We start from the raw sequence: 11,606 nt of genomic DNA, 5'->3' as shown, positions 1-11,606 counted from the left end.
CACGAGTACAATGTTGTTCTAGGATTCTTTCTGGTGAGTTCCATTTTTCTAAAAGTGTGCTCTACATGGACCATGTATGTGCCTATCGAAACTGTCAATTCATAGTACAGTTTGCTTTATACTAATCACTTTTTTGTATTTGTGCAAACAGGGGTGCTCAGCTTGATTTCAATGGGAACTGCACAAAATGTTCGTGAATACATCGAATCATTCATTTCCACCACAAGAAAGGAGGTTCCCATAAGTTCAAGGCGTTGCAACATATAAGGGCGAAATAATACAAGCTACGCACGAATTTGGTTGATTTTGGTGGAACTGCACAAAAAGAACCGCTGGTTTATTTAGCACGAGGTGCCATGTCAATGTCCAAACTGATGGCAAACCCTGCCCATTCCACAATCGTAGGCATTTGATATTCTGGAATGGGCAACCTTGTCAAATTTTGCTCATTGATTTTAGCAAGATATGCGTTTGATATTATCGAATGGGACACCCTTTGCTGTCAGCAGCGTCGATCAATTTTTTCTTTATTCTTTAGTTGTGAAGTAAATATTGCCTCTGACATGTGAGTCGTTGAGATGCATAATCATCGATTGTTTTAAATGTTCTCTATGAATTGCCAAGCCTGTGTGTTTGATTGCAATGTACAGAAACGCTAAAAAGCTGCTCAAACTCTTTGTACTCCTTCTGTTCCTTTTTACTTCGCACATTGTGAAAGTGCATACTTTTTTGTATAAGATTGGTCAAAGTAGAGATACTTTGACTGCAGACAAAACTTGTATGCAGACTAGAAAGGACCGGAGGGAATACATGTGAAACTGCTGCAAACGAGGTGATCACCCTGGGAATAATGCTAGTGCGTATTGTTTTGCATGTTCATCCAATGACAGTGATACGGGAATTCGAACTAATCGAAATAAATTCATTCATACATGGTCAGATTTCATATAAACATGCCGGATTTCATTACATTTCATACATTCTTCAACTAAAAAGGGGTGCGCTGGAGGTATAATTAATTAACCGAAGCTACCCACCTGTGTCCCACTGAGCCGAACAGAAGCTTCAGTGACTTAACTGCAGGTGCGGTTGCATAACTGACATGTGGCCTGTTGGGCCCACGTGTCAGTCAGCCAACTGCACCAACAGTTAAGTAGAAGCAGCGTTCTTCTCCAACGCAGCTCTCTGACTCCACGTCGGCGCCAAGAAGCTAACCGGTCGTCAATGGTCAACCCGCCTAGCTTGGCTTCAATCGGAGGGTAGCAGCGGTGGCCTTACTTGGACCCGAGCGGCGGCGACCTACCGTGTTCTACTCTTCCTTGTTTTCTGTGTGGCGTGGCCTCGTTGGTAGTGGGGCGGGGCCTCGGCGGAGCCGGCGATGTCCTCTTGTCTCGTTGCCGGCGGGCGGCGCCTCAGCGGAGCGGTGGAAATCCTCCCCCACGTTGCCGGCAGGTGGGCCTCGGCTGAGCCGGCGATCTCCTCTGCCTCGTTGTTGGCTGGGAGGGGCCTCGGCGGAGCCGGCGGTGTCCTCTGCCTCATTTTTGGGGCCGCGGGGCCTCGGCAGAGCCGGCGGTGTCCTCTGCCTCATTGTTGGTGCCACGGGGCCTCGGCGGAGCAGGGCCTCATCGACGCCAGCGGAGCGGGGACTTGTCGGAGCCGGTATTGTCCTCTGCCTCGTCCTCGGTCTCGCCAAACAGCGCCTCGCCCGCTTCATCGCCCTCTTTGCTAGCCTCTTTGTAGACGGCCGCAGCCTCCGCCACCCGCATGCAGTACCGCCAGCGCTCGAGTCGGCCCTTGCGGGCGGAGCGGTACGAGTCGAGCAGCGCCTCCTGCTTCGCCCGCTCTGCGGCGATCTACTCCTCCGCTTGCAGGTGCCCCTGGAGGAGATGGTGGTTGTAGGCGGTGTCGACCTGCGCCTCCCGGAACTGCTCCTCACGCATCTGCCTCACCATGTCCATATATTGGGCACGGGCCTCGCTGATGGTCATGGTGCAATGCACCGACGAGGATGGCGCAGAGGAGGGGGTTGGCGCCGGATCGTCGACTACCATGTTCTCCATTGGGACGTTGTCGTCCTCCGGCTGCCTGCCGGCCAGCCGGTCGGCAGCAATGGCTGCCATCTCCTTGTGGTCCGTCGTCCGCCCGTCCCGAAGAGCACTGGAGCGCGAGGAAGCCATGGTGGGCAGTAGTGGTGTGGACAGGAGAAAGGGAACAAATGCGGATGACTGCGGCTATGGCCGGCGCAACAGTTTATATAGCAATGGTAGGCGGGCGGAGGGACGGACGTGTGGCGCCGGAGTAGCCACCTCGGCAACCGCGTATCATTAATGTGTGCGGCAGATGGATGGACGGACGACACTTGGGTCATTTGAAGGCGGAGCAATCGCTTGCACCGGGAAGCGGGGCGGCCGACGCTGACTGTTTCGGGCGAAAAGCGCGCGCGGGCGAGGAGATGACTTTACTTGGATAGGATGACAATGGGGACCCACGAGGTCCATAGCCTCACGTACGCAAGTGCCTCCTTATTATATATATATATATATATATATATATATATATACATATATAAAATTTATTTTGCTTCCTCCTGGTTTCCTGACATCACGGTCCCACACCATTGTCAACCTATGTACTCCCTCCTTTCCGGTTTATAGGGTTTATCTCAAAATTTTAGTTTTTCCATTTTATAAGGCTCAATTTTGTTGTTTTCCATCACATGTTCAGATTCCAAGGTGCATTAAATCATTGCATGCAAGTATTAAGAGAAAATTGACCAATGCATGTACTTTATGCATGCATGTATTGCAATTAATGCATTGATAAACATAATTTTTTGAGGATAACAAGAGCATTAATTAGGTGCTTTTGCAAAACTACAAAAAGTATTCCACCACTCGCCATCTACCTTGATTGGTGAGATTTTTGAATTGAGCATTATAAATCGGAAAGGAGGGAGTAGTCAATAAACAAGAGAATTGCACAAGAAGCGGCCGACAGCTGGGACCAAGCAGCTCGAGCAGTATTTGTGTTTTTGAGGTGTGAGCACTGCAGAGTTTTTCTATGTTTAGCCCAGATATTAATTTTTCTCCTCTGAACAACAACGAAAACATTGCTGCAGGTATTAAATGGGCGGGCTGTGGCCCGTCTAGCCTAGGCCAGATATCCAGCCCAGATATTAAATTTTTTCAAGCTGAAAATGGCTAGGCAGCTATACTTTTTTAGGAATACCCAGGCAAGGTCAAGTTGTTATTCTCCGCCAAGCTGGGCTGCAAATCTTTCCTAGGAGGGATGCATTAGGATTAACAAGAAAATGGGCTTTAAGAAATAATAAATGGAATGTAATTATAAAAACTGGGTAGTAACTATAAAAAATGCACCATACAGTGATTACTTTATAAAATATTATTTTTGGATATTGAAAATTTTAATTTCATTAATTTTTGCGAGCGCAATGTTTCATTGGATTTTTATGTAATATAAATTTATATTGAAATTGTATTTAATCTGACTAGAAATTTCAGGATAAAAATATTCGGACCCCAACAAAATGTGGGAAATTTTATCGAATTCTATTTTGAACGGTTGGTTGAAATGGCTGTACTTTTAACAAACTGTGAATGGGTTGTAGTAAATTCCATTAGAATTCAAAAATGGGCTACACATTCTTACAAATCTCAAATGGGCTATAAGTTCTCTGCCACACACTTCAGACCTTACTAAGTTGACGCGTCCCCTAAAAAAACAGAGTTGACGCGTATGCAAGGCTTTGTCAACTTATAGTCAACACACGGTTCTAGCAGCAGTGGCCGTGGATGTCCATCCAACCGATGTCGTGCTTCTTCTTCAATCTCGGATATTCTAGCTTCACCCGCCCAAAAAATGATTCCTCCCCCTGACATTTGGGGCGCACCGTTTCAGAAGCTGACCTATGGGCCTACTAAGTTGACGTACCAAGGGCTTTGTCAACTTAGTCAATATAAACGATTCTAGCTGCAGTGACCGTACGATGTCCATCCAACGGCCGTCGTGCTTGTTCAACCTCTGGTCTTCTTGCTCCAGCCGCCCAAAGCAGCGCCGGTCGTGCCGCCTGCTCCTGCCTCCCGCGGCTGGCTGTGCTGCCGCGGAGGCCTCACCGCCCCCTACTACTCCCACTGCTGGCCAGGCCATCCCTCCACTCACCAACACCCCCTGTTATTCTGCGGCGACGGCAACGCAGCCGAACCAGTGAACCCTCGTACTCCTCTCCGCGTGTGCATCCACTCACGCGTCTTCCCCGGCTCCGCGTCGTCCCCTTCCTAGGCCTTGCTGTCGTCCACCGCCGTGGTGCTCTCGGCGCGGCGTGGTCAACATGGTCAAGGAACAACTTCCATCGGACGTAGATTGTACGTGGAGAGGCTGACAGCTGGGTCCACGGCAGCCGCAAGGAAGTGCCTCCTTATTACGCGCAAAATAATTATTCCTCCACCTGACAGCGGGGACCCACCGGACGGGCCACCGTATTTCGCGAAAAAATGATTCGCCCCTTGATTGCTGGGACCCACGAGCTACATCTTCACACGCAAGGAAGTGCGTCCGAGGAAAAAAATGATTCGCCCCCCTGACTGCTGGGACCCACCAGCTACATCTTCGCACGCAAGGAAGTGCGTACGAAAAAATGATTCGCCCCCGACTGCTGGGACCCACCAGCTACACCTTCGCATGCAAGGAAGTGCGTCCGGGCAAAAAAAATGATTTGCCCCCTGACTACTGGGACCCAGCAGCTACACCTTCGCATGCAAGGAAGTGCTTCTGGGCAAAAAAACCAAAACGATTCGCCTCCCTGACTGTTGGGACCCACCAGCTACATCTTCGCAGGCAAGGAAGTGCCTGACAGTCGGGACCCACCTGGTCGAAGCGTACGTAGCGTTGTCATCCTGGTCGCGAATGTGTACATACATACTGGTCGATGTAGAGGCACGCACGTGTCGTAGTAGAGGCGCGCACGTGTCGTAGTAGAGGTGCGCACGTAGCATGTACACGTACGTATAGCGGCGAGGGTGCAAGAAAGAAAATACGGCCAAGTATGTGTACATACGGGCGGGGTATCGAACGCCTACTCGCGCATATGTACGTCCAGGGCTCGTGTTCATGGGGAGGCAACGGAATGCGTCGTGTTCATGGGGAGGCAACAGAATGCGTTGTGTTCATGGGGAGGCAACGGAATGTGTCGTGTTCATCGTGAGGCGACGGAACGCGTGGGAGCCAACCGGCTTGGACGGAACAGGCGATGGAAACGAGGCCTGGTGTACCACAGAATGGAGGAAACGGCCTTGTGTTCGACCGGCCACGTTCGAAACGGGGTCCTGTTGATCGGGAGGGGTCTGGCGTACCGCAAAACGGAGGAAACGGACCTCCTACGGTCGAAACGGGGGTCCTGTTGATCGGGAGGGGTGTGGCGTACCGCAAAATGGAGGAAACGGACCTCCTACGGTCGAAACGGGGTTCATGTTGATCTGGAGGGGTGTGGCGTACCGCAAAATGGACGAAACAGACTTGTGTTGGAGCGCTACGGTCGAAACGGGGGTCCTGTTTGTCGGTCTCAAAACCGGCGGATCTCGGGTAGGGGGTCCTGAACTGTGCGCCTAGGCGGATGGTAACAGGAGACAAGGGGCACGATGTTTTACCCAGGTTCGGGCCCTCTTGATGGAGGTAAAACCCTACGTCCTGCTTGATTAATATTGATGATGTGTGTTACAAGAGTGGATCTACCACGAGATCAAGGAGGATAAACCCTAGAAGCTAGCCTATGGTATGATTGTTGTTCGTCCTACGGACTAAAGCCATCCGGTTTATATAGACACCGGAGAGGGCTAGGGTTACACAGAGTCGGTTACGATGGTAGGAAATCTACATATCCGTATCGCCAAGCTTGCCTTCCACGCCAAGGAAAGTCCCATCCGGACAAGGGACGAAGTCTTCAATCTTGTATCTTCATAGTCTTGGAGTCCGGCCGATGATGATAGTTCGGCTATCCGGACACCCCCTAGTCCGGAACTCCCTCAGTAGCCCCTGAACCAGGCTTCAATGACGACGAGTCCGGCGCGTATGTTGTCTTCGGCATTGCAAGGCGGGTTCTTCCTCCGAATAACTTATTGAAGATTGTGAACACCAGGATAGTGTCCGGCTCTGCAAAATAAATTCCACATACCACCGTAGAGAGAATAATATCACACAAGTTCAATCTGCTGACGTATTTTGTGGCGTGACGTCACACCATTACCAAGCCTTTACTCGAATTGTTTTTATTGTTCCACCTCCGCGCATTTAGTGAGGCGGTTTCCTTGGCACGTCTTGTCGAAGCAGAGATCGTGTTCCCCTTATTCCGGGATTCCCATCAATATGGACGTGGGTAACCCAACCGCGCCATTGATTGTGACGCTTGGGAGATAAGCGAGTTTTACCAGGCCGGTGGGGACACATGTTTTTATTCGCCCATATAAGAGGATAAAGATCCACTCCTTTTACCTGCGCCTTCTTCCTCCTTGGCTTATCCATCTCCGCGAACTCGAGATCCAGCGCCCAAGTCCGCACTTCTCACCTCAACCTTCTCCAACTATGTCCGGAGCGGGAGGCAAGTGGATGGCCTCCTCCGTCACGGAGTGGCAGATCCAGAAGCTGCGCGACGCCGGATACTTGTCCAACGACATCGCGCATTGGCTCCTCGACGAGGGAGAGCTCATCCCCACCCCCAGGCCCCATGAGAGGGTAGTATTTCTCCCCCATTTCCTCCGCGGACTGGGCTTCCCACTTCATCCCTTTGTCCGGGGGCTCATGTTCTACTACGTCCTAGATTTCCACAATCTGGCCCCGAATTTCATCCTCAACATCTCGGCGTTTATTGTCGTGTGCGAGGCCTTCCTCTGCATCCAGCCCCACTTTGGCTTGTGGCTCAAGACCTTCAGTGTCAAGTCGAAGGTTGTGAAGGGCAGTCAAGCGGAGTGCGGAGGCGCCATGGTGGGCAGGATGTCCCACGTTACGTGGCTGGAGGGCACTTTCGTAGAAACCATCAAGGGGTGGCAATCGGGGTGGTTCTACATCACCGAGCCGCGTGACCCTGATTGGGTAGCGGCCCCCGAATTCAGATCCGGCATCCCTACACGGCTTGCCTCCTGGAAAGAGAGTGGCCGGATCTGGGGGGATTCGGAGGAGTTGACCGGACTCCAAGCCTGTATCCAGAAGCTGGTGGACAAGAAGCTCAAGCTTGTCAACGTAGTCCAGGTCATGTTCATCCGCCGGATTCTCCCGTGCCAACGACGGGGCTTCAACATGTGGGAGTTTGATCCAGCGCAGCACCAGACCCTGAGCGGGCTCTTCGACACTACATACGAAGATGTCTAGAAGGTGCTGTTCATGGTATCTTCAGAGCGTAATAGTGTACGCGAAGGACCTGTTTGGACGTTTTGCAGGGGCTGGGGTTGGGGCCGCACTGCTATGCGTGCCCGGAACATGCCAGGTGGTCTTGTTGTAGGTTACTCCAGGCGCGCTTAGCTATGTCCGGCCGCTTAACGGCCGGACTCGAGAATTGCCTTAAGAGGCTGCATTGTACTTCTGCCGCGAGAGCCGCTGTATGTTCCTCCGTTCGGAGAGAACGTTTAGTGTTTCCGTTGACTGTGATGACTCCTCTAGGGCCTGGCATCTTGAGCTTGAGGTATGCATAGTGCGGCACCGCGTTGAACTTTGCGAATGCGGTACGTCCGAGCAAGGCATGATAGCCGCTGCGGAACGGGACTATGTCGAACATTAACTCCTCGCTGTGGAAGTTATCCGGGGATCCGAAGACCACTTCCAGTGTAACTGAGCCTGTACAATTGGCTTCTACACCTGGTATGACGCCTTTAAAGGTCGTGTTGGTAGGTTTAATCCTTGAGGGATCTATGCCCATTTTGCGCACTGTATCCTGATAAAGCAGGTTCAGGCTGCTGCCGCCGTCCATCAGGACTCTGGTGAGGTGAAATCCATCGACGATTGGGTCTAGGACCAATGCGGAGAATCCGCCGTGGCGGATGCTAGTGGGGTGGTCCCTTCGGTCAAAAGTGATCGGGCAGGAGGACCATGGATTGAACTTCGAGGCGACTGGCTCCATCGTGTATACATCCCTGAGTGCACGCTTCCGCTCCCTTTTGGGTATGTGCGTTGCGTATATCATGTTCATCGTCCGCACCTGTGGGGGGAAACCCTTCTGTCCTCTATTGTTCGGCGGCCGGGTCTCTTCCTCGTCATCGCTATGCAGCCCCTTGTCATTGTTTTCGGCAATTAACTTGCCTGCCTGCTTGAATACCCAACAGTCCCTATTGGTGTGGTTAGCTGGCTTTTCGGGGGTGCCATGTATCTGGCACAAGCGGTCGAGTATTCGGTCCAAATTGGATGGACCCGGAGCAGTTCTTTTGAATGACTTTTTCCGCTGACCGGGTTTAGAGCCTCTGAATCCGGCATTGACTGCCGTATCTTCACTATTGTCGTCGTTGATGCAGCGTTTGCTTTTGTTACGACGCGACCTACCATTCTAGTCCTTGAAATCCGGACTGCTAGAATTTTTGCTGAGGTTGTTGCTGTGTGCTAGCCAGCTGTCCTCACCCGCGCAAAAGCGGGTCATGAGTGATGTAAGGGCTGCCATGGATTTCGGCTTTTCCTGTCCCAGGTGCCGGGCAAGCCACTCGTCGCGGATGTTATGCTTGAAGGCTGCGAGAGCCTCCGCATCCGGACAGTCGACGATTTGGTTTTTCTTGGTTAAGAACCGTGTCCAGAATTGTCTGGCCGATTCATCTGGCTGCTGAATTATGTGGCTTAGGTCATCAGCGTCTGGTGGTCGCACATACGTGCCTTGGAAGTTATCGAGGAATGCGGCTTCCAGGTCTTCCCAACTCCCAATTGACTCTGCTGGCAGGCTGTTAAGCCAATGCCGGGCTGGTCCTTTAAGCTTGAGGGGGAGATATTTGATGGCGTGAAGATCGTCACCACGGGCCATGTGGATGTGAAGAAGATAGTCTTCGATCCAAACCGCGGGGTCTGTTGTGCCATCATAAGATTCGATATTCACGGGTTTAAACCCTTCGGGGATTTGATGATCCATTACTTCATCTGTGAAGCATAGTGGGTGTGCGGCGCCTCTGTACTGGGCGATATCATGACGGAGCTCAGAAGAGCTTTGTCTGTTCTGTTCGGCCCGGCCGGACTTACTGTGTCCGGCGCAACGGTTGTCGTCATGTACCGTGGGGCGCCCACGCGATCCGTAGATCGATCTTGATTGTCTTGCCTTATCCTCCAATATATCTCGCAAGTCCGGAGCATTCCCTTGTGGCCTTGTGCTTTTCGAGCGATGCCGGGGTACGGGTCTATTGAAGGGCCTAGAGGCCTCTCTGTCGCGACCACGGGGTGGTCGGTTAGCCGTATTATCTCCTGGTGATGCAGGTTCGTACGCTTCCTCCTCTAAGCGGGGGAGCAGCTTGTGTTTAGGGTAGCTTTTGGAGGGGCGTTCGAGCTCATGCCCTTCGGCCGCGAGGACTTCAGTCCATCTGTCGGCTAGCAGATCTTGATCAGCTCTAAGTTGTTGCTGCTTTTTCTTGAGGCTGTTTGCCATGGCCATAAGCCTGCGTTTAAAACGATCTTGTTTGACGGGATCCTCAGGCACGACGAATTCATCATCGTCGAGGCTTGCTTCGTCTCCGGATGGAGGCATATAATCCTCTACCTCTTCTTCTGCCGCTCTCTCATGAGGGCTGGCGTCTCCATCCTCCTGCGCTGGATCTTGCTGGAGTGGGTTGTCTTCGGCACTGTCCGGTGTATTGTTATCTCCGGTGCCGGAATCTTCATTCTTGCTGTGGCGGGATTTAGAGCGGCGCCGCTAACGTCAGCGCTTGGGCTGTTTCTTGGAGGGGTCATCCTCCTCTGTTCCTTCGCCATTCCCATCCTTTGGGATATCCATCATGTATATGTCATATGATGAGGTGGCTTTCCAGTGCCTGGTAGGCGCTGGTTCTTGTTCGCCTTCGGCATCGTCGTCCATACCGTCGATGTCTTCGGAGTCGTAGTCTAGCATATCGGTTAGATCGTCGACAGCGGCTACCAAGTGGGTGGTGGGTGGGCTTTGAATTTCTTCGTCGTCCGCATCCCAACTGTCCTGACCGCAGTCCGGCCAGGGCTCTCCTGATAACGAGAAACGTTTTAGCGAACTCAAGATGTCGCCAAAAGGTGAGTATTGAAAGATGTCCGCTGCGGTGAACTCCATGATCGGCGCCCAATCGGATTCGATCGGAGGGGGCGCGGGAGGTTCGGAGTCCGGCAAGGAGTCCGGCGCCTCGGAGTCACGAGCTTTATGAGGGACAAGGTCAGGGTTCGGCTCTATCGCCGTAGAGGTTGCAGGCCTCGAGGCGGTGTCTAGCCATCCGTCCTCGATCTGCGCAGCCGGCTCCGAATTGAAGATCGGAGCGAGTTCGAGTGCGGCCTCCAGGGTACTGTCCGGCTGCAGAGCTAAATCATGTTCGCCGTGACAGTGCGGCACGCTCGGCTGTGGCTCGAATCCATCGAGGATCAAGTCCCCGCGGATGTCAGCCGTGAAGTTTAAACTTCCAAATCTGACCTGACGGCCAGGGGCGTAGCTTTCGATCTGCTCCAGATGGCCAAGCGAATTGGCCCGCAGTGCAAAGCCGCCGAATACGAAGATCTGTCCGGGGAGAAAGGTCTCACCCTGGACTGCGTCGTTGATGACGATCGAAGAAGCCATCGAGCCTATCGGTGACGACAGAGAGGAACTCTCAATGAAAGCACCAATATCGGTGTCAAAACCGGCGGATCTCGGGTAGGGGGTCCCAAACTGTGCGTCTAGGCGGATGGTAACAGGAGACAAGGGGCACGATGTTTTACCCAGGTTCGGGCCCTCTTGATGGAGGTAAAACCCTACGTCCTGCTTGATTAATATTGATGATGTGTGTTACAAGAGTGGATCTACCACGAGATCAAGGAGGCTAAACCCTAGAAGCTAGCCTATGGTATGATTGTTGTTCGTCCTACGGACTAAAGCCATCCGGTTTATATAGACATCGGAGAGGGCTAGGGTTACACAGAGTCGGTTACAATGGTAGGAAATCTACATATCCGTATCGCCAAGCTTGCCTTCCACGCCAAGGAAAGTCCCATCCGGACACGGGACGAAGTCTTCAATCTTGTATCTTCATAGTCTTGGAGTCCGGCCGATGATGATAGTTCGGCTATCCGGACACCCCCTAGTCCGGAACTCCCTCGCTGTTCATCGGGAGGGGTGTGGCGTACCGCAAAACGGGACTCCATGGGATATTGTTCATCTCCACCGTCGACCTCCTCCAGCCTCCACGGGCTACCATCGACCTCCTCCAGCCTCCACGGGCTCCTGTACATCTAGCCTCCACCGCGCGCTACTCCACCAGCTCATGTTCAACCACCCCTCCACGGGAACCCCTTCAGCGTCTACTGTTCATCCAGCCCTCCACACCACGGGGTCCTGTTCAACCACCCTCCACCGTCTACTGTTCATCAAACCCTCCACACCATGGGGTCCTGTTAATCCAGAGGCAACGCCACCGCTCACTATTCAT

Source organism: Triticum dicoccoides, chromosome 5B (assembly GCF_002162155.2).
Source record: "Triticum dicoccoides isolate Atlit2015 ecotype Zavitan chromosome 5B, WEW_v2.0, whole genome shotgun sequence".
NCBI classification, from domain to species: Eukaryota; Viridiplantae; Streptophyta; class Magnoliopsida; order Poales; family Poaceae; genus Triticum; species Triticum dicoccoides.
The sequence above is the reverse complement of the archived record's forward strand: the minus strand, read 5'-3'. Positions refer to the sequence as shown.